At 35.7% G+C, this 22778-nt stretch overlaps 1 non-coding gene across 1 annotated transcript; it reads right to left on the bottom strand.

The window, feature by feature from the left end:
* Positions 1-1042: 1042 nt before the first annotated feature.
* On the bottom strand, positions 1043-1149 carry LOC126015178 (U6 spliceosomal RNA). The gene has a single exon (XR_007498069.1). It is a non-coding gene; the product is annotated as a U6 spliceosomal RNA (small nuclear RNA).
* Between the last annotated feature and the right edge of the window lie 21629 nt (positions 1150-22778).

Genomic DNA, 22778 nt, shown 5'->3' with positions numbered 1-22778 from the left:
AGATTCTGATTCAGTTTACATTTAAATGTGCAGAAATTTTAAACGTCTTAATAAATATCTAGTAACCATAAGCCTCAATTAAGTACTTGATTTTATGTCTGAAAAAAGTTTTTATATAAATACTGCAATTTATTGGCAAATTTGTTCTATTTCTGTTGTTGGGTTTTTGTGTGGTATTTGCTTGTGCAGAAAAGAGAGGGTTTTTTTTTGTAAATCATATTTAACTTGTTATCACCAGTAGTATAAACTTCATTATAAAAAACAGTATATATATATTTAAGTTTTTGTATAATTTGCAGGAACTTCTTAGAAAGGAAATATACTTTCTCTTCTAGTTGGACTTGTCATGTGAATTGCAGTGGTCAATGAAAATAAGTGAATATAACGTAAGTAGAAGTTTTTGTTTCAACTGTGTGATTTCCATTGGCCTCTTGAGATCAAGTGGCGTGAAAATGTCCAAGAAAAACTGCTTCTTCATCCTGTTTTGGAATGACAATGTTGTCAAATAGCAAACTCAGGCAGAATAGCAGCCAATTATTTATTTATTTATTTATTATTGTTATTTAGGTTTTGGGTCACACCCGGCAGCGCTCAGGGTTTACTCCTGGCTCTATGCTCAGCCATCATTCCTGGCAGGCTCGGGGGACCATATGAGCTGCTGGGATTTGAACCACAGTCCTTCTGCATGCAAGGCAAATGCCCTACTGCCATCTTATCTCTCCTGCCCTAACAGCCAATTATTTTTTTAAATAAAAGGGTCTCAATTTTTACCTTATTTTCTTTTTTTTTTTAAGACTTTAGGATTTATTTGTAGCTTTACAGAGTAACTCAAACTAAACAGAACCTGTATTTTTTATTTTGATACAGAATCTAACACCAAAACATTTAACCCTTACTACATCTATTATCTTTTTTGACCTAACACACAGAATTCAACTGATAACCATCCATGCATCCTGCCACTTTCTATACCTTACTCACTCTTATCCTGACCTCCCAGCTCCCTCTGTCCTCTTACGGAATCCTATTTCTTTCTTTTTGTTCTTATATGGAACGCTTCATGAATTTGCATGTCATCCTTGCACAGGGGCCATGCTAATCTTCTCTGTATCGTTCCAATTTTAGTATATGTGCTGCTGAAGTGAGCACAATTTTTACCTTATATTCAAGATCAGATGTTAACCTGCCAATTTATGAATATTGAAAAATGACACTTAAATCCTAAATTTGAAAGAAAAAAAGGACTGTAGCTAGAATATATATATATATATATATATATATATATATATATATATATATATATATATATATATATATATATATATGAAGTTTGTATAGGGGCCAGAGCGGTGGCACGGAGTGGTAAGAAGTCTGTCTTGCCGGTGCTAGCCTAGGACCGACTGAAGTTCAATCCCCCAGCGTCCCATATGGTCCCCCAAGCCAGGAGTAATTTCTGAGTGCATAGCCAGGTGTAACCCCTGAGCGTCACCGGGTGTGGCCTCCCCACAAAAACAAAACAAAACAAAACAAAAACAGAACAGAAAAAGAAGTTTGTATTGATCCCTGAAACTTCATTTCCATATTAGTAATGTGAAAGGGTCTAGACTAGAGACTCATGCCTAAGCACATAACAGGTGTAAAAGAGAGGGATGCTGAGATTAAAATTTCATCATTTCACCATAAACAAGAGCAACATAAACAATAATATAAACAACATAAACAAGAGCAAACCTACCCCAGAAGTGAAAGTACCTCTTTTGTTACTGCGCTTCCCACTGAAACAACCCTAAGAAATGACTAGGTTAACAGGTTTTAAGGAATTTCTGTCTGACCCAGTAAAAAAAAGAAAAAAAAGAAAAAACAGGTTTTAAAGAGAGAGAGAAAGAGAGAGAAAGAGAGAAGAGAATGTCTGCTTCCAGGCTCCATCTGAGTTTCAGCGCAAGGGCCAAGACCACTAACCACAGAAGACAGATTAAAATGACATTGAGGAAACAGAACTTCTAAAATCACAAAGAAAGTCTTCATCATAAGTTCCACTCCTTGACCTGTGCACAGACTGAGACCTCTAGATTTAGAGGTCTGTTTTTAACATCCAGATCAGAGCAGAAGTCTTCCATACGGTACAAAAACACCAAGGGGAGAGTAAATGAACGTGAAAGGAGTCTATAGATAATCCCATGACAATATATTCCAAGGGTAGAGAAACTCTGTATCTCTTAGGCCAAGGGGATTCCCGTTTCAGATGACCCCAATATTTACTGTGCCTATGCGGGGGGGGGGGGGGGAGACAAAAAACACTAAATAAACCTTTTTTATTTTAATTATTTATTTATTATTATTTTTTATCTAGTTTTTGTCAATTTCTTTGTTTTGGGGTAGATATTGAAGTAGTTGTCCATTTTTTTAATTATATATTTACTTTTTCCTTCTTTTCTCTTCTTCCTCTTTGCGCCTTGTCATATTTCCTATCTCAAGACCATGGCAACTATGTGGTGCATATTTTTATTGCTGCAGTACTCACTGGATATCTTATTTGATTCTTCTTTTTGAACTGTTGTGGTCTTTCACCTTCTTCTTTTCCCCTTCGTCACTCAAACCAAAGATGAGAGCCTCTAGAATGACTGCTGATAGTCGGCGTAGTCGATTTTTACCCCATTATATTACCTTTCTCTTCCTCAAACAAAACCACATAACTTGAACTTTCTAGTCCCGCCTCCCAATTAGAGGGGGCAGTAACGGAGGCACCAAGACCAAACAGTTATAAGACCACTAAGTAATAAACTAGACACAGAAGGGACCACGCATGCTAGTACCCCCTGCGGGGGAGAGTGGAGGATATGGGAGGCAGGATGGGAGCAGTTGTGGAAGGACAATTCGGTGGTGGAAATTCCCCTGATTCAATGTAAATATGTACCTGGAATATTACTATGAACGATATGTAAGCCACTATAATTAAAATAAAAATTATATTTAAAAAAAACAAAATGGGATATTGATGGCAGATAATGTGTACTGGTGAAGGGTGTTGTAATTGTATGATTGAAATGATTGAAACTGAATCATTAACAACTTTGTAACTGTATATTTTATAGTAATTCAATCCAATAATTTATTGATTAAAAAATAAAATAAATAATCAGGTTAAAAATGATCAAGGTCTTCTTATAGGTTAGTATACCAGAAAAACAGACAGGAACAAAAGACATTATCTGTAGTCATATCTCATTTTGTTATTTCCATCATGCTTTAGTGAATAAAAGAGTGTGCATATCTTTCCAAATTTGATGTTTTAATATTATTTTATTAATGACACTTAATATATTTGTTTGGTATAGTTACTTTGTACACTTAGTATGACTATTTCATGATACTTGAACTTCCAAACAGTTATTTTAATTTATGTTCATAGCTGAAATTTACTAATTACTGTCTACACTCAAGTATAAGCCGAGTTTTCCCAGCACAAAATTTGTGCTGAAAACCCGAACTCAGCTTATACTTGGGTCATACAGGTTAATTGATTCTGTGCACGCACACAGAATCAAATGCACATAGTTTCCAGTCATCTTCTGATGTCTATTGGAGGGGGCAGTGCTTCAGTTCAGTCCACAAGTCGCAGCAGAGTAGGCTGCTAAACTGAACTGTATGCCACCGAACTATTTAACCACAGTATTCTTCTTTTGTAAGAGACCGACAGCAGTGATGATGATATCTGTGAACTCAGTGATGATGACAATGTCTATGCTGATGCCCTCACATCAGATACAGCTGAAGCTCTGTTTGGGCATACCGATGATGATGAGGAGGAATCCAGTTTTGAAGGATTTTAACCTTTGTGATTTAGCTTGATTACCCGTTAAGCTACAGCTTTCTACACTTTATTTAAAGTTATTGTGGCTAGTTTACAGTTTTTTCTTTAGCAATACATATTGAAAAACATTTAACCTACTGATTTCTCAATTACTGTAATTGTTTTGGGTATATATTTTTTATCCAGTGACTGTTGCATTTTCCACTTCGGTTTATACTCCAGTCACTAAGTTTTTCCAGTTTTTAGGGTAAAATTAAGGGGGTTGGCTTATACTCGGGTCAGCTTATACTTGAGTATATGCAGTACTAGAGTTTTATATATTATATTATTGCTACTTATTTTCTACTGTCTTATCATTTATATGAACTACTCTGAAAGGATCTTGAAAAAAAAGTTCCTGGAAAGTCAAATTTATTATATATATACAGTCAATATTATAGCAACTTGCATGAGCATATGATTGATAAGTACCTTGAATGAATAAATATATTTACTACACCTAAATTTGGAAAATTTAGTGTTTATCCTATAATACAAATTCTAGTTTCACACATTTAAAAAATATATATATATATTGGTTTTGGGTCACACCTGGCAGTGCTCAGGGGTTACTTCTGGCTCTATGATCAGAAATCGCTCCTGGCAGGCTCGTAAGAATATATGGGATGCCGGGATTTGAACCACCATCTTTCTGCATGCAAGGCAAATCCTTACTTCCATGCTATCTCTCTGGCCCTCATTTAAAATATTTGTAAGAACTCAAACTATAACAATAAATATACTTAGTATTAAATCAATTATGTTTTTAGGACATATGTGTTCATTTCAGAACCTTGAAGATTTTCAAAATGTTACTTACTCTATCTCCTTAGATTTTTAAATTTATCTAATAGTTAATAGAAATAATTACTTTCATATACTTTTAAATTGCTGTGTCATGTTTAGTGATACAGATTAGATCAAATTATTTTCCTTTCCAGAAGATTAAAGGCAAATTAGGGGAAGATAGGCATCAAGGATTCTTAATGTATGAAACCATTTCAACTAAATGCTTCTTATTGAGGTCAGAATTGGATTTTCATGGTTTGGGGCTTCTGGGCTAATAAGATTTTGCTTCTGCTGTTCAAAACTTGAACTAGACATCAGAGGTTATCATGTTGCCCCTTCAAGGCACTTGATAAAGTATTTGATAATTATTGTTTTTTATAATTTTGCCTTACTAAAACCCTTTCCTTTAAAGCAGTTATTAGTTATTAATATATCGATCTATATAATTCATTTTAAGGTCAAATTTTATTATTTCTGTATTTTTTAAACTACAATGTCAGAACCTTGGTGTAAAGTGGCAAATAAGTATAATTATGTTCTTTACCACCAGATATCATGAATGTAAAGGAGTATATATGATGGCCCAATTTTTATATAGAATAACTGTTTATGACTGGCATTTAAAAAAATTCCGGTATCAAAAGAAAGAAACCCAAAAATAACAGCACTGTGTTGAAGTTGTTTTCTGAACACTTTTCTTCGCTTGCTTGGTTAGGGGACCATAGCTAGTGGATTTTAGGCTTACTCGTAATTCAGTGCAAAGGAAACACTTATTCTTGGAGGGATCCAGGGACCTTTTGGAGTGCCGAGATCAAACCTAGGTCAGCCATGTGTAAGGCAAGTAACCTACCCCTAACATCATTCAGTCCTATGGCTCTGACCCTTGTTTATTTTTGTTTATGGACCATATCTGGCAATGTTCAGAATTTACTTTTGGCTTTGTGCTCAGGAAAAATTTCTAATTCTCTCAGGACATTGGATGAAATATTGAGATCTAACCAGGGTTGGCCATGTACAATGCAATCTCCTTACACCTTGTACTTCTCTCCAGCTCTTGTTTTAAGATTCCCCCACGGGGAGGGGGGGGGGAAAAGATTCCCCCACCACCACCACTACACACACACCTCTTACTTTTTTGGCTCTTGCTTTAATTATAAGTTTTAATAGATGTATTTGGGAAGGTAATAATTGGGTATTAATTATCTTTTTGTTTACTTTATTTACACCAAACCTGGAAACAGTCATGTAAATCATGATGAAAGAAATTACTTGACTGACATATTTTAAACCTTCCATCAACACTAAATTTAAATTTTTAATCTTCATTATAAGGAATGCTGTTAGATTTACTTGCATAAATATATTATTCATAATTATTTATGTATACTATTATATGTGAAATATTTATTATAGAGCTGAAAGTGGCAAAATACATTTTCATCAGTTTGATTTAGCTTCTTTACTTCTTTCTATGTTTGCGTGTGTGGGCGATGTCTGATGATGAAATAAAGCTATACAAAGCTTTGACACCACAAATACAAGGATACATCTTGATGATAGTAATCTGATTTTAGAATTAAGTTATGGAAAGTTAATTAAAATTAAGTTAATTTTAGAATTAAGTTATAGAAATAAGTTACAGGACTTTGAGTTTGATTATATTTAATATAGTGTATCAAATTATTCTATATCTTTATCACATTTATTCACTTTACCTCTAAATACAATAATTTCTTATAGGTTTTCTTGGACTATGATTTAAAGACAAGGAAAGAAGAAATATAAGTACTTTGTAAGGTGATAAGTGATGGGCATGACAAGCTACTTCAGGAAATTAAAATGGCAACTTGGGAATTTGCTTTTCTTTAAAATTAGGATGTTGGGCCCGGAGAGATAGCACAGCGGCGTTTGCCTTGCAAGCAGCCGATCCAGGACCAAAGGTGGTTGGTTCGAATCCCGGTGTCCCATATGGTCCCCCGTGCCTGCCAGGAGATATTTCTGAGCAGACAGCCAGGAATAACCCCTGAGCACCGCTGGGTGTGGCCCAAAAACCAAAAAAAAAAAAAAAAAAGATTAGGTTTGTTAAGACATACGAACCATTTCTTCCACATAAATTACATATTTTCAAATACTAGAAATTTGGTAGTCTTTTTTAAAATCAACATGTAAAATTAAGTTAACAAAAATTAATATTAATTAATTTACTTCACAATTAAAGGGAAGCTTGCTCCAAGTTTTTTTTTTTTTACCAAACATAGACCAAAGCATAAAACATACTCTTTTTTTTTCTGTAACTGCCTATAATCAATTAATTGTAAAGACCACTGCACTCAGACCAGCCCATACTCTCTTTTTAAATAAATGATGTTACTAACCCTTTCACTCTGTGGTCTGAGAGCTGCTATTTTTCCATAAAATTTTCATTCCTTTTTTTAATTAAATGATGTTCATCATTTTAAATGTTTCTGCTATTTTCACAGATCAAGAAAAGCACCTACAAAGGGAAGAATATCACAGAAATGTTCATGGAAAATTACTCAGGACATTTGATTTTAAAACTAAAGTTCATACGCTGGTATTATGAAGTGTTTGGTGTTATGTTTTATTTAAATAAAATTATTTAAGATTGTATGGGAACTGAAATCAGGTGATAGTCCTAAATGAAAATAGAGAAACAGGTAAAAGTTGAATAATGTAGCTATTTCAACAAATGTAATAGTTCCATAGCAACATCTTTTCTCTTTTGAAAATAAGTCTTTGCAGGTGTGTTTCCGATCTTGCTTTCTTGCTTAGGGAAGAATGTTTATCATTTTCTGAATTTACCAGCAATTTGTGTGTGCTGAGGGCTCATTTATTTCTTACAAAATGTCGCTAACTCACTCCTGTCTTCTTAAATTTAAAACAGCTGCTACCCACTGGCAGGCTCTAAATCTTAACAGAGGCAAAATTCCAGACTCTCTGTAGGCCTGTATTACACCATTGTTAATAATAATTTCTGTCCGTCAAGGTGACAAGGGGACAATGTGTATTTTCTCTGTCTGCATATAAAAAGCTGAAGCTTTTATTTTATTAATAAAGAAACATGATTTAATTTTTGGAAAACTTTATTGATGTCATTTGAAGCCCTATAATTTATTTTTATTTGGAGCACCTTAAATTACAATGTTTGTTTTTTCCTCCTGTGGATATATATATTGGAGACATTGGGGACCATACCATGTGGTGCTCAGGGCTTACCCCTGGCTCTATATTCAGATATCACTCCAGTAGTGCTTGGGGGGCCATATGTTGTGTCAAAAATTAACCCAGATTTGGCTACATGCAAAGTTAGCACCACACCTAAATCCTTGTATGTATTATTATTTTTGGTTTATATATCCCTAAGATTATTTATAACTTAAGTAACATAATTACTTAAGAGAAAGTAGCAGTAGCATAGCAAACTAAATGTTAAAAGGCAAACCAAATTTGAAAAATAAAAACTATTCTTTCATTTCTAATAGGATACAATTTAATTTACAGATTATAGTTTCATAATTTATACTTTTTTTGGGGGGGGGGTGTCTCACCCGGCAGCGCTCAGGGGTCACTTCTGGTTCTGTGCTCAGGAATCACTTCTGGCAGGCTCAGGGGACCATATGAGATGCGGGGATTTGAACCATCAACCTTTTGCACGCAAGGCAAATGCCTTACCTCCATGCTATCTCTACGGCCCCTCATAATTTATACTTATTTATAAAGATAAAAACAACTCTAGTGTTTCAATCAATGCTTTACTATTTCAAAATATCTACTTATTTAGAAAATACAGGCTTTTTAGTCAAAGATAAATGCTTTTCTTCATTTTCATTTTCTTGTTTTTTTCAGTTACCCTAGCAAAAAAACACCATTTTGCTTTACTTTCTCTTAGTTTTTCATGCAAAACTCTTTAATTTCTATAAAGTAAATTTATCTGTTTTTTAAGATGATAAGACTATTTTCATCTATAAGATAAATCACTGAAAGAAACAGTAAGGAATTCAAAAGATACTTCATGTTCTACCAGAGAAAATCCAAACCATTCTTCTCCACAATAAATTCATTGTTTCCTGAAAGATAACATCTCATCCTATTAAGAACTTTCTCTCTGAAGAAAAAAATTAAAAAGAGCATAATTCTCAAGGGAACTTCCGTATCATAATTCATAAAACCAAATATATCAATAAAACACAGCTGTTACTTTAAAATTGGAATCTAAATGTCTAGAACTTGAAGTATTGATGTTAAATAATAATATTGTATATAACTTAAATATGTAAAGAAAATAGATACTTTTAATTATTTAAAGATTTAAATAAAATTAAAGTATCCAATAATCCTTAATTAACAAATTTAAAATTCTTTTTTTAGGGATGAGATTTAATGTTGCGATTTAATTTGCCACTTTATAGTGTGGAAAAGTAAGATAAACCATACGCCTTTTGAAAAGGAAGGAAAATTTCCATTTTCTTACCAGCCAATCCAATTTAATCGAGTCTCTCTTTTTTAAACCAGAAAATTTTTTTTGAGGGGCCACACCTAGTGACACTCAGGGATTACTCCTGGTTATATGCTCAGAAATTGCCCCTGGCTTGGACGCAAGGGATGGATTTCAGGTCCATCATGATTCAGCCACGTGCAAGGCAAACACTCTACCACTGTGCTATCACTCTGGCCCCTAAAGAAACTTCTTTACTTCGGGTAAAGAAGGGGAGTAAAATAATTTTTTTTAAAAAACATTACAGACTAGGGGCTGGAGAGATAGCATGGAGGTAAACTTTGCCTTGCATGCAGAAGGTCGGTGGTTCGAATCTCGGCATTTTATATGGTTCCCTGAGCCTGCCAGGAGCGATTTCTGAGCATACAGCCAGGAGTAACTCCTGAGCGCTGCCAGGTGTGACTCAAAAAAAAAAAAAAAAGTACAGACTCTGGATAAAAAAAAAAAAAAAACAATAATCTATAATACTCTAGATACAAAATACTAGGGATAAAGTTTAGTAAAAACTTCCAAATGTTTGCTACTTGGTTTATTACCTAGATTATCATATTTATTATTCATTCATCTAAAATGTATTGAACAAATCTAGATAATGCATTGAAGACTTCACAGAGACAGTCCCTGCCAAGAGAAGCTTATCATTTAGCATGAAGACTAAAGAGGTTAACAAGAAAAACTTAGTATTAGATGAAAAGTTCATATAGAGATAATTACATGCTGCTGGGGGTAGAGATTGAGAAGAATTTTCAGAAGAGATGTTCTAAGATAAAACCAAAAGGCTAGAGAGATAAATTGAAGATGCCTCCCTTGCATGAGGTCCTCAGCACTGCAAATGGACCCTGGAGGTCCCTGGAGGTGTAGTTCTTCAAATTAATTAATTTTTAAATTGACAAATTAAAATAGAATAGAAGAATAAGCAAAAGGTGTGATAATATCCTTGACATAGAACCAATAGACAGAGTAAAAATTTGGATAATTTGGTAAGTAAAATTTTATGTTGGACCCGGGCATTTGTGAGAAAGGCCCCTATAGTCAGACTGTGAAATTCATGATCTGCTAAATGAAAGAATTAATATTATAGTGTATAAACAAAGATTTTAAGCAGAAAATGACATAATTATAAGGACAAGCTTTTTAAGTAATAGTCAAATTTTGAGTTAATTATTTGCGGGTGTTTATTGTTCAAAATGAATTTCAGTAGTGTTTGATCCACTTCTTTGAAGAATGTCATGGGTATCTTTAGAGAGATTGCATTAAATCTGTACAATGCTTTGGGGAGTATTGCTATTTTAATGATATTAATCCTACCAAAACATGAGCAGGATATATGTCTTCATTTTCGTTGTGTCCTCTTTTTTTTTCTTGAAGCAGGGTTTTGTAGTTTTCTTTGTATAGGTCCTTCACATCTTTAGTTAAGTTGACTCAAAGATAATTGAGTTTGTATGACACTAATGTGAGTGGGTTTTTTTTTTAATGTCCAGTTCTTCTCTATCATTATTGGTATACAAGAAGGCCATATTTTTGCATGTTAATTTTGTAACCTGTCATTTTGCTATATGAATTATTGTTTATAGAAGCTTTTTTTGTAGTCCTTAGGGTTTTCTAAATATAATATCATGTCATCTGCAAACAGTGAGAGCTTGATTTCTTCCTTTCTTATCTGGATGCCCTTGATGTTATCTTTTTCTTGCCTAATTGGTATAGCAAGAACTTCCAGCACTATGTTGAATAGGGGTGGGGAGAGGAGTCGGCCTTATCTTGTATCAGATTTTAGAGGGAAGGCTTTTAGTTTATTATCATTGAGAATAATATTTGCCATTAGCTTGTGGTAGATGGCCTTGACTATTTTGAGAAAAGTTCCTTCCATTCCCATCTTGATGAGAGTGGGGGAAAAAAAAACTCTTGAGAAAAGGAATATGGGAGGCATCACTTTCTCCGAGTTTAAATTTTATTACAAAGACATAGTCATTAAAACAGCATGGTACTGGAATAAAGACAGACCCTCAGATAAGTGGAAAAGACTTGAGTATTCAGAAAATGTGCCCCAGATATACAATCAATTAATTTTGATAAAGGGGCAAGAAATGCAGAATGGAGCAAGGAAAGCCTCTTCAACAAATGGTGTTGGTGCAAGTGGTCAGCCACTTGCATAAAAGCGAACTCAGATCCCCCTCCCCCTATCTAACACCATGCACAAAGGTCAAATCCAAATGGATTAAAGACCTTGATATCAGGCCCGAAAACCATAAGGTATATAGAACAACACGTAGGTAGAACATTCCATGACATTGAGACTAAAGGCATCTTCAAGAAGGAAATGGCAGGGAGGGAGGGAAAAAAAAGGAAGGAAACAGCACTCTCCAGACAAGTGGAAGCAGAGATAAACAGATGGGAATATACTAAGCTGAGAAGCTTCTGCACCTCAAAGGAAATAGTGCCTAGGATACAAAAGCCATCAATAGAATGGGAGAAACTATTCACCCAATACCCATCAGATAAGGGGCTAATATCAAAAATATACATGGTACTGACAGAACTTAATAAGAAAAACATCTAACTCCATCAAAAAATGGGGAGAAGAAATGAACAGGCACTTCCTCAAAGAAGAAATACAAATGGCCAAAAGGCAAATGGAGAAATGCTCCACATCACTAATCATCAGGGAGATGCAAATCAAAACATCTATAAGGTACCATCTCACGCCACAGAGACTGGCACACATCACAAAGAATAAGAACAATTGGTGTAGGCAGGGATGTGGAGAGAAAGGAACTCTCATTCACTGATGGTGAGAATGCTGTCTAATCTAGCCTTTATGGAAAATAATATGGAGATTTCTCAAAAAACTGGAAATTGAACTCACATATGATCCAGCTATACCACTCCTAGGGATATACCCTAGGAACACAAATACACAATACAAAAATGCCTTTCTCACATCTATATTCATTGCAGTGCTATTTACAATAGCCAGACTCTAGAAACAACCAAGATGCCCTTCAACTGATGAATGGCTAAAGAAAATGTGGTACATATACACAGTGGAATATTACACAGCTGTCAGGAGAGATGAAGTCATGAAATTTTCCTATACATAGATGTACATGGAATCTATTATGCTGAGTGAAATAAGTCAGAGGGAGAGAAATAGACATAGAATAGACTCACTCATCTATGGGTATTAAGATAAATAAAGACATTATTGTAATAATGCCCAGAGACAATAGAGATGAGGGCTGGAAGGACTGGCTCATAATATGAAGCTAATCAGAAAGAGTAGTGAGTGCGATTAGAGAAATAACTACACTTACAACTATGGTGACAATTTTAATGCGTGAGAGGAGTAGAATGCCTGTCTTAAATATGGGCAGTGTTGGGGAGGGAGATTGGGGACATTGGTAATGGGAATGTTGCACTTGAAATCGAATAAAAGTTTAAAAAAGGTACCGGAGGATAGCATGGAGGCAAGGCATTTGCCTTGTATACAGAAAGACTGTGGTTTGAATCCCGGCATTCCATATGGTCCCCTGAGCTTGCCAGGAGTGGGGTGTGACTCCAAAAACAAAAAACCAAAACCAAAACCAAAAAAGCTTAAAAGAACTATTTTGTTAAATGAACTGGAAGACTGATACTAAATGAAATAAATTATTTGTTGATAATTAGTAAATGTTCATCAAAAGTTTAACTAGTGTAATCATAGGCTTGATGTTGTGAAAAGTATAACAGCTGTAGAATGTGATTCTTGTACATATAATCTAATAAACATTTTATATTAATATACATATAAAAGGAAAACATGATAAATGTATGATTGAATAAATTAATAAATTGTGTGATATTATACTAAAGATAGTAATTAAATTTTGCGTGGGATAATTCATATGAGAAATAGTTTTTGGGGGGAAAGTACCTGTAATGAAAGGAAGAGAAAGAGTGGACTGTTTGCAATTTCATGCAGATGCATCTGACAGTGACAAATTTTGTATTGCAGCCTAAATGTTATTCAATATCACACTTGGAGGAGTGGTAACCAGGTCTTCTTTTTTGTTTATTTTTTTTGTTTTTGTTTTGTTTTTGGTCACACCCGGCAGAGCTGGGTTGCTCCTGGCTTTGCAATCAGAAATTGCTTCTGGCTCAGGAACCATATGGGATGCTAGGAATCGAACCCGAGTCTGTCCCGGGTTGGCCCTGTGCAAGACAAACACCCTGCCACTGTGCTATTGCTCTAGCCCTAACCAGACCTTCTTAATCACACTGAGAAGTCTCTAGATGCAAAGTATTCCAGAAAGGGATATTCTTGGGCAAGACTGATGCCTGCAGCTGAGAGCAATGCTCACAGAAGGACATAGCTTTGGGCCATCAGCAACTAGCATGTCCAACAGTTATGATGAGCATTTTGACCTGAGGAGGGATCTGAACATTTTATGAGCCTTTTAGGTTTTGGCTTTAAAAAGTACAATCTGTTGGCTTATTTTATTTCACTTTTTAGTTGAAACCTGACTGAAGTGAAAAGGCTTGGAATGAGGAAAGAATGGGTGGTTGAAAGAGTGTCTAGTGAATTTTGTGAAAATGGATGATGCTGAAGATGATTCCAAAAACGGTAGCCAAAAGCCATATTAAATTAAAAAAATTTCTTTTTATGATCCTCTACCCTTTAAATTTCTTTTAATCAAATCACTGCAAGAGAACCAATTAAAGCATTGCTTATGATTGGATTTCAGTCATACAATGTTCCAACACTTATCTCTTCACCAGTGCACATTTTCCATCACCAATGTCCCCAATTTCATCCTTGATGGTGGACATTTTTTTCTCTGTGCTTCTCTCTCTCTCTTTGTGTGTGTGTTTCTCTCTTGCTCTTCCCTTTTCTTTTAAGGCACTATAGTTTGCAATAGTATTGCTGAATGGAAGCCACATTGAATCTGGAATAAAACTGCTCTCGAATCATAATACTTTCAAAGAAAACTCCTGGAAGGGTATCATATAGCTCACTTTTTCTTAGAGGCACACACAAAACGTAATGGTGGTTGTTATATCTGATAGAATCTTCCATGTAATAGCAAATAGCATATTGTATTATGATTGACTAAAGCCAAAAGTTGTATAAATCAGTCTTTTTCTTCAAACAATTTATAGATCAGGACAGGAGAAAGAAATATAGTCTGTCATAATACAATATGCTATTTACTATTGCCTGAATGCAGAGCCAGAGTAAGTTCTGAACACTGCCAGATGTAGCTCAAAAAAAATCAAACAAAAAATGTACCGTATTTTCTGGTGTATAAGACGATTTTTGAAACAAAAAAAACGGGGGTCGTCTTATATGCCAAGTATATCCCGAAAAATGTTTCAATGTGCCGCTAAACGAAACAAACAAACAAACAAAAAATCAGGCCGCAGAGTTTCCAAATCTCTTTCTTGGGGGCTCTCAAATAGTACTCAGGAGACCTGGGGGCCACTTCTGGCAAAACCCAGCTAACGGTGTTGATGATTCAGTGCTAGGGTCCGAGGATGGGGTGTTGTTAGGTTCATGTAGTGGGGGAGATTAACTGACGCCACCAGGGAATTGCCAGAAAAGGTGCCTATGATAAGGGACCAATCACTGCAAGGCTGCTCGGACTGCCTCTCAAACTCAGCCAATTCAAGCAGGCTTTTCATACATGCAAATTAGACAATGTCCTGGACTGGAATCTACACTGTAAAAAGTCTGCTCAGATTGGCCAGAGTCAGAGAGGAAGTTTATTACAGTATAACCTTTGAACCTTTGCTTGTTGTGATTGGCTCACTGTGGTACATACAGTTGCAGCACAGGAACGTTCTGTCTAATACAGCGAATATAGGCCTAAACTTATGTTTTAACTGCAAAATTAGGGGGTCGTCTTATATGCCGGCAAATACGGTACTATAAAATTGGAAGTTCACTTTTTTCCTTAGAGGCACCCAAAAACATAATGATTCTGCACACAGAAATTACTCTTGGTAGTGCATATGGTAGACCATATGGGGTGCTGGGTCTCAAACTTGGGTCAGTTTTCTGCAAAGTAATATCTTATTCACTGTACTATCATCTGGCTCTAAGGTGCATTTTAGTTTAAGGGATATTTAAATGTTATGAGTTAAGGATTAAAGTTATATTAAAGAGCAGAAAGAAGAGATGATCCAACCACCTGGTTAGAGTAATATAGTGAAGTATTTTAAAGTATAAATTGTTGGTTATTTCAAGTTATGTGACCTCTAGCAAGTTACTCATCCTCTCTTTTCCTCTTTAAAAGTAAAATAATAGTTACCTTATAGATAATGGTAACTGCAACTAAATTTAGCTTTTACACAGTATACTCAGCAATGATTTGCTTCTAAATAAGTACTTCAGAAAAGATTAGTATTAAAAGAAATAGTTAATAAAAAAGAGAGATAATGATAGTACTTGTTACTGATAAATGGCTAGGGCTTTTCAAATGAATTTTAGGAAGAACAAAAGTTTTAAAAAGACCTAGAAATCTGTTTCTAAAATATCCTGCCTAGCTACCATGCTTTAATAAATAATTTTCCCCTTAAGGCATTATAAGTCTTTTTGACCCACCTTCTTACCTTCTTATACCTTCTATCACTGCCTTCCAGTTCAAAGACAACCATGAAGGTAGATTTGGTTCTTTCAGATTTGGTTCTGCCCTCAAAAATCGCTCCTGGTAGGATCCTGGGATCCTCTGGAATGCCTAGCATCCAGCGTGCCAGGCCAAACGCCCTACCCGCTGTGCTATCCCTCAGGCTCCAAGTTTCTTTCAGCTTTGTACTCAAGTATGCACCTTGGTGCTGAAAGGAAATAAAGTGATATGCATGTTACCTCTTCTGTAACAATATTCAATCCATATCTCTGAAAGGGAAAAATAAAGGGGGAGGGGGAGAGAGAGAAAAGAAAGGAGGGAGAGGAGAGAGACGAGAGAGGGAGAGAGAGGGAGAGAGGGAGAGGGAGAGAGGGAGAGAGGGAGAGAGGGAGAGAGGTAGAGAGAGAGAGAGAGAGAGAGAGAGAGAGAGAGAGAGAGAGAGAGAGAGAGAGAGAGAGAGAGAGAGAGAGAGAGAGAGAGAGAGAGAGAGAGAGCTGTCTGCCATACAAGCAGTCAGGAGAAGGGAGTGGAAAACTAGGGACATTGTTGGCGGGAACTGCACTGGGGACTGGGGAAGGGTATTGCATGGTATGACTGCAACTCGATTATGAACAACTTTGTAACTATGTGTCTCATGGTGCTTCAATTAAAGAATTGATTTATAAAAGAAAAAAAAAAAGGAAATGACAACATAGTCCAGAAAAAGAAGGAAAATAGAAACCTCCGATAATTGTTTTATTTTTTTTTCTTTTTAAATAAATGAATACACCCAGGGGGGGCAGAGATGGCACAGCAGGTAAGGTTCCTGTTGGTTCAATCCCTGGCAGTCCAGATGGTCCCTTGAGACCTGATCTTCCCCTCCCCGCCCTGCTGGAGTGATCCCAGAATGCAGTCAGAAGTAAACCCTGAGCACTGCTGGGTGTGGCTCAAAGACAAAAAAGGAAAAGAAAAAAGAAAAAAAGAAAAAGCGCACCTAGCTCTGTATTCAATCAGAATTGGCTCCTCTTGTTTTCAATTTTCTTCCTTAATCCCCTATCTCCACCCTCTTGTTTTTAGAGAAAACTTTTGTCTCAACATCCTTTGTTTAAAAGAATTAATTGCTATCCCCTATTGCTTGTCCATTCTTTCAGCGAAATGCATGCAAATAAGGCTTCAGGTGGTCTGCCAGGAATTCCCGGAGTTTCTCTAATGGGTTTCACTGTCATATAACATTAGTGAACCTAATCCTTTGGGTTTAGCAGAAGGAGGTTATTGGACTTGCACAAAATAGTTACAAGAGGTAATAGCTGAATTTATCCTATTCAGTGTTTTTGCTTTTGCTGAGCCTTATTATCATTCAAAATGTTTTTCCTCCTAAAGGATTTCTTCATTATTATTATTTCTATTGATACAGTGCCTCACTATTATTTCTACTGACATAATGTCCCCCTTTTAAGAAAATAGCTAGAATATTAGGAAACTAAGCCAGTCTTTGAATCTGAGTTCAACTATATATTTATTCCTCCACACATATTTCCTGAGTACCTACATAGGGCAGGGTACTCAGCAAAGAGTAGACGGTTTGTGGTTGAACTGGATCAACTTGTCTCTATTCTCTCATAGTTTGCTATTGGCAGAGGAAGAAATCAGTTATTTCCAATGCTTAGAGCAAAGGCATTTTACAGAAAGATTCTCAGAGGAAGCCCCTACTAAATGGAAGAAAATTAGCCAAGTGAGGTGAAGTGAGAGAAAAAAGTTGTCATTAAACAAGACATATGTTGTCTGTTATGACAGTTTGCTATCTGGCAAAGGAAATTAGTTATTTCTAATACTTAGAGCAAAGGCATTTTAGGGGATGTTTTTCAGAGAAAATCCTTACTAAATAGAAAGAAAGGGATGGAAGAAAATTAGCCAAGGGAGGAGGAAGAGAGGCATGAAATAATGGAATACTATGTGACAACAAGAAAGGATTAAATGATTCAGTTCACTGCAACATGGATGGAACTGGAGAACATCACATAAGTAAATAAATCAGAGGGACAAGGGTAAATACCAGATGATCTCACTCATCTGTGGTATATCAAGAAACGAAACAAGGAAATAGCATCAAACAACAACAAACCCTTGGCTCTGAATTACAAAAGTGAAAATCCATGCAGGAGGTAATGTTTATGTATGGGAGGCTGAGTAGTGGAATTAATGAGATGAATTGAAGTAAACTTTCGTATAGCAGGTATAACAAAAATATGTATATATATCATGATATAGCAAACATATATGTGTATATAACAGTATAAACATTGTACTATAGTAGGGGCTATAGTACAGCAGGAAGAGTATTTGCCTTGTATGCAGCTAACCTGGGTTCAATCCCCAGCATCCCATAAGGTTCCCCAAGCCGTACAAGAGTGATTTCTGAGTTCAGAGCTAGGGTTAATCTCTGAGCATGGGTGTGATTTCCCCCCCCCCCAAAAAAAAAAAAAACCAAAAGAAGACATTGGTATGATGTTTTGGGTACTTTACTGATGGTAAGGTATGGTAACTATAGATCAAAACGATAAACATTAACATTATTATAAACATGAACTATGCAGTCTAAACTATGAAATTAAAATTAAAACCTTAAAAATATTTTTAACTGAGAGATATGAAGCATGTGTAGGATTGTGTGGTTATTAAACATGTATCCCTCCTAACATTCTATCTAGCCTTTTTTCCAAGTCTTTCTTCCATCAAGCTTATCTCTGACCTTTTATCTGAATACTTTATTATCCTGTACAATTTATTTTTTATGAGCTGTTTGTTATTAAATAATTAGTAAAATCTTGGGTTTGTACTGGAGACAAGGGTCTTTTTGAATTTAGGAGTGATGTGGTTATTGTGTCCATTACTTGAAAAAAAAATCTTTCAGACAAGATCCTGAAGCTGAGAGGGATATAAAAGTGTTGTAAAATGGATTTTTTCCTTAGTTGTTTTTCTTCTTAATTGAAGGATGAAATATGCATAAAAGTCAGGCAAGGCATGATAATAACATCATTAAAATTTTTTGAGAAACAGTATATTAACATAATTAATACATTAATATTCCATCACTACCCAGAATACAAGCAAATCACTGAAACATACTAATCTCTCTAAATTTATGTTTTGGGGAAATTTACCCATATTAGGTATGATACAATGATATCATGTTTTGGATTGAGTACAATTTTTTTTTGGCGGTAATAATGTACCAGTATGACACAAGATGGAATAGAGGCAGTTATGTGAGCACAGACTGGAAAATAGTAATTTAAACACAATGGTTTGTATTTTGAGCTAAAACTGGATTTTTCAAAGTTCTATTTTTTGCTTTGTTTATATTTTGTTATATAAAACATGATTATTTTAGTGGTTATAACCCATTTTCTGTGGTTCTAATTTTGACGTGGATACTCAGAGATTATGTGACAAGAGATTCCTGTCTGCTCTCATGTCCTTTGTATGAAATACAGCTAATAAGAGCAATTTCTTTATACTTTGGAAATGATTAAATGAAATCATTGTTTGCCACATAAAAAGTCTCCAGAAATTTTCGCCATTATATTACTTCTCTTCTGTTTTCCTTACCACTAAGATTCAACTTTTCTCAATTTGCTAAAGAGAGTCAAGGGAAGAATTAATTAAGTATAGACCTCTGGAAACAGGCTAACAACTAGTGGATAGTTAAACAAAAAGATACACAAGGAAATTGAAACTCCAAGGTCCTAAGAGGATGTCTTCAATCATTCCAGTGCTAATCTTTGAAGGTCCACAATTTTCCATTAAAAATAGCGGTGGTGCAGCTGTAGGTTTTTGCCTTGTAAGAGGATGACCCAGGATGGATTGCAGTTTGATCCCCCTGTGTCCCACATGGTCCCCCAAGCCAGGAGCGATTTCTGAGTGCATAGCCAGAAGTAACCCATGAGCGTCGCCTGGTGTGCCTCAAAAACCAAAAAAAAAAATTTTTTTTTAAGAGGCTGGAGAGATAGCCCAATGTGAAAAGCACTAGTGCCTCTCATATTGCCAATCTGTATTTGGTTACTGGCACCATATATGATCCCCTGTACATCACCAGGGGTGATACATGATCACAGAGTTGGGAGTGTGCCACCTCCCCAACAAACAAATGTTTTTTAAATAAAATTTTATTAGCTAGTCAATGGCTTACGGTTCTATAAAATTGTGGTAGTATCGCTTTATACTTCTGTATGTGTGTGAGACACAATGCACTACCACAAAATTTCAGTGCTGTCATGCAATTGAAAAGACCCCTCTCTATTTGTTCTGTTCTCTTTCTCGTTCCTTCTGGTAACTAAAATCTTTTTCACCGTCTGAGTTAATATTATTACTTTTCTAGTTCATTTGCTTTGGTTGTTTATATTTCTCATATGAGTGAAACTATCTGATAGTTTTCTTTTACTTCCTACATTTTTTGCCATGCATATTCACATTGAGTTTCATCCAGCTTGCTGTGAAAGGCATAACTTCATCTTTATAAACAGTTAAGTGGTATTGTACTCTATATACATACACTATTTTATTTATAAATTATTTTTGATAATTTAGGTTTATTTCAAAGTTTGCTTATTCTGAATGCTGTTATGAGCATAGAGGTATCAATGTCATTTTGATTTAATGTTTTCATGTCCCTCAGATAAATCTAGTATTACTAGATTATGTGGCAATTCCATTTTTCAATTCTAAACATTTTTCACTTTCTAGATGGGCTGCACCAAATTATATTCCCATCAACTAATAGTTTATAAGAGTTGTGTCATTTTCTCCATGGGAGTTATTTTATTTCTTAAAGAAAGTAGTTCCTCACTCTAATATCAACATTCTTTGACCATAGTTCCTGATTAACCATCTAGATCAGATCCCAGTTTATTATTGAAACAACTTTATGAATTTTCCCACAAGTTTCTATTTGCTATTCTCTCTAGGATTCTCTCCTTACTTGAATTTCCTGAGTGTCTAGATATTGATTACCATATTACTTCATTCCCATATATAGCAACATAGAAAATATAAGAGGCATTATTATTTAGAATGTGTGTTATTTCTTGGTCTTTTAGAAGAAAAGAAAATGCTGAGCAGTAAGATGAGAATAGAAGAACAAATTCTACCATAAACATCTAGTACAGCAAAAGTATCTACGATGGGGCCAGAGTGATAGCATAGTTGTAAGGCTATTTGCCTTGCACATGGCTGACCAGGGTTAGATCCTCAGCATACCATATGGTCCCCAGAGCATGTCAGGAGCGATTTCTCAGCGCAGACCCAGGAGTTGACCCCCTGATCACCACTGGGTGTGACCCAAAAACCAAAAAAAAATTTTTTTTCTTTCTTTTCTTTTTTTTTTTTTTTTGGTTTTTGGATCACACCCGACATAACGGGTTACTCCTGACTCTATGCTCAGAAATCGCTCCTGGCAGATTTGGGGGACCATATGGGATGCCAGGATTCGAACCACCATCCTTCTGCAAGGCAAATGCCTTACCTCCATGCTATCTCTCTGCCCCCCCCCATTTTTTTAATGCATTTAGTATATTTATTTAACCATTTCCACTTCAAGCTATGAAAGGTGTTATCTGCCTGTGGGACACATCTATAAAAAGCTAATATAACTGGGACCATTCAAAAACATTTAAAATCTAACCATCTTAACACAGTACAACTATTGTTTAGGACAAGTTACTATAAAAAAAACCTCTTTGCTGTCTCTGTACTGGATCTAGCACTAGGCCAAACTCAGTTCAAAAATCAGATAAGGGTCAGTACAGTGGATAGTACATTGGTTACAGTGATTGTACTTATCACTACCAATAGTATAGTGGGTAAGGTGAATATACCCAACCAGGGTGAGATCCCTGGGACCACTTATAGACTCTTAAGCCCCACCTCAGGAATGATCCCTAAATTCAGGGCTCGGAGAAAATTTTGACCACATCACTGGGTGTGGCCCAAAAGTAAAAATATAAATAAATAAAAAGCAGATAAAATGGGGGAATATCCTGATAGTCTGTTTAAATAGACTGTAAATGAGAATTTTTTACTTGTATTTTATCTTATAATTCCTTCAGGTTACCATTTTTGCCATATGAGTCCTTCACTTTACCTTTTCTTCAACCTTTTCTTTTCATCCTTTTCTTTGTAAAAATTCTTCATCCTTTTCTTGGTAAAAATTCTCTTGCTCCTTTTCCACTTACTTTAATTTTCCATTATCTCTAAACCCCAGTTTGTAATTCTTTGTTAATCTTTTTTATTTTTTTTGGTTTTTTGGGCCACACCCGTTTGATGCTCAGGGGTTACTCCTGGCTAAGTGCTCAGAAATTGCCCCTGGCTTGGGGGGATCATATGGGATGCCTGGGGATCAAACCACGGTCCTTCCTTGGCTAGCGCTTGCAAGGCAGACACCTTACTTCTAGCGCCACCTCTCCAGCCCCTTCTTTGTTAATCTTAAATACATACATTTTAGTTTGCCTGCTAATTTTGATATTCTTTATTAAAATTCTTCCAGGACCAGGGTGACAGTACAGTGGGGAAAACACTTGCTTTGCAAACAGTTGACCTGGGTTCAATCCCCATCACCTCATATGGTCCTCTAAGCCCACCAGGTGGCTGAGTGTAAATGGCGCTGGTGAGGTCAGATCCTGAGATGTAGGAGTCCTTGGTGAGGTCAGATCCTTGCTGAGTAGAGCACTCTCAAAGAAGCATCTATGAGCCACTTCAGGGGGAATAATTCACTTTACTTTAAGTGGGAAAGGGATATTTATATTAGGGGAAAGGTGTGAACTCTGTGTCAGCCAATCCAGTAGGACAAGAGAGGGGATTAAAACAGGGTGTATGATTTTGTGTGTTTTCCCTATATTTAGGTTTGAAAACAAGGCATACGGGGATTAAAGAAAGCAAGATGTGTGTCCTGTGTATATCAACAGGGGGTGTGCCTAATGTGATTAGCTATAGCAGAGGCATGACTAATCTCTGAACACAGTAGGTATGGCTCAAAATTTGCATGAAT

This window comes from Suncus etruscus, chromosome 7 (assembly GCF_024139225.1).
Source record: "Suncus etruscus isolate mSunEtr1 chromosome 7, mSunEtr1.pri.cur, whole genome shotgun sequence".
Classification (NCBI taxonomy): Eukaryota; Metazoa; Chordata; class Mammalia; order Eulipotyphla; family Soricidae; genus Suncus; species Suncus etruscus.
Note: the sequence above shows the minus strand (reverse complement) of the source record. Positions and strands in the feature narration are given on the sequence as shown.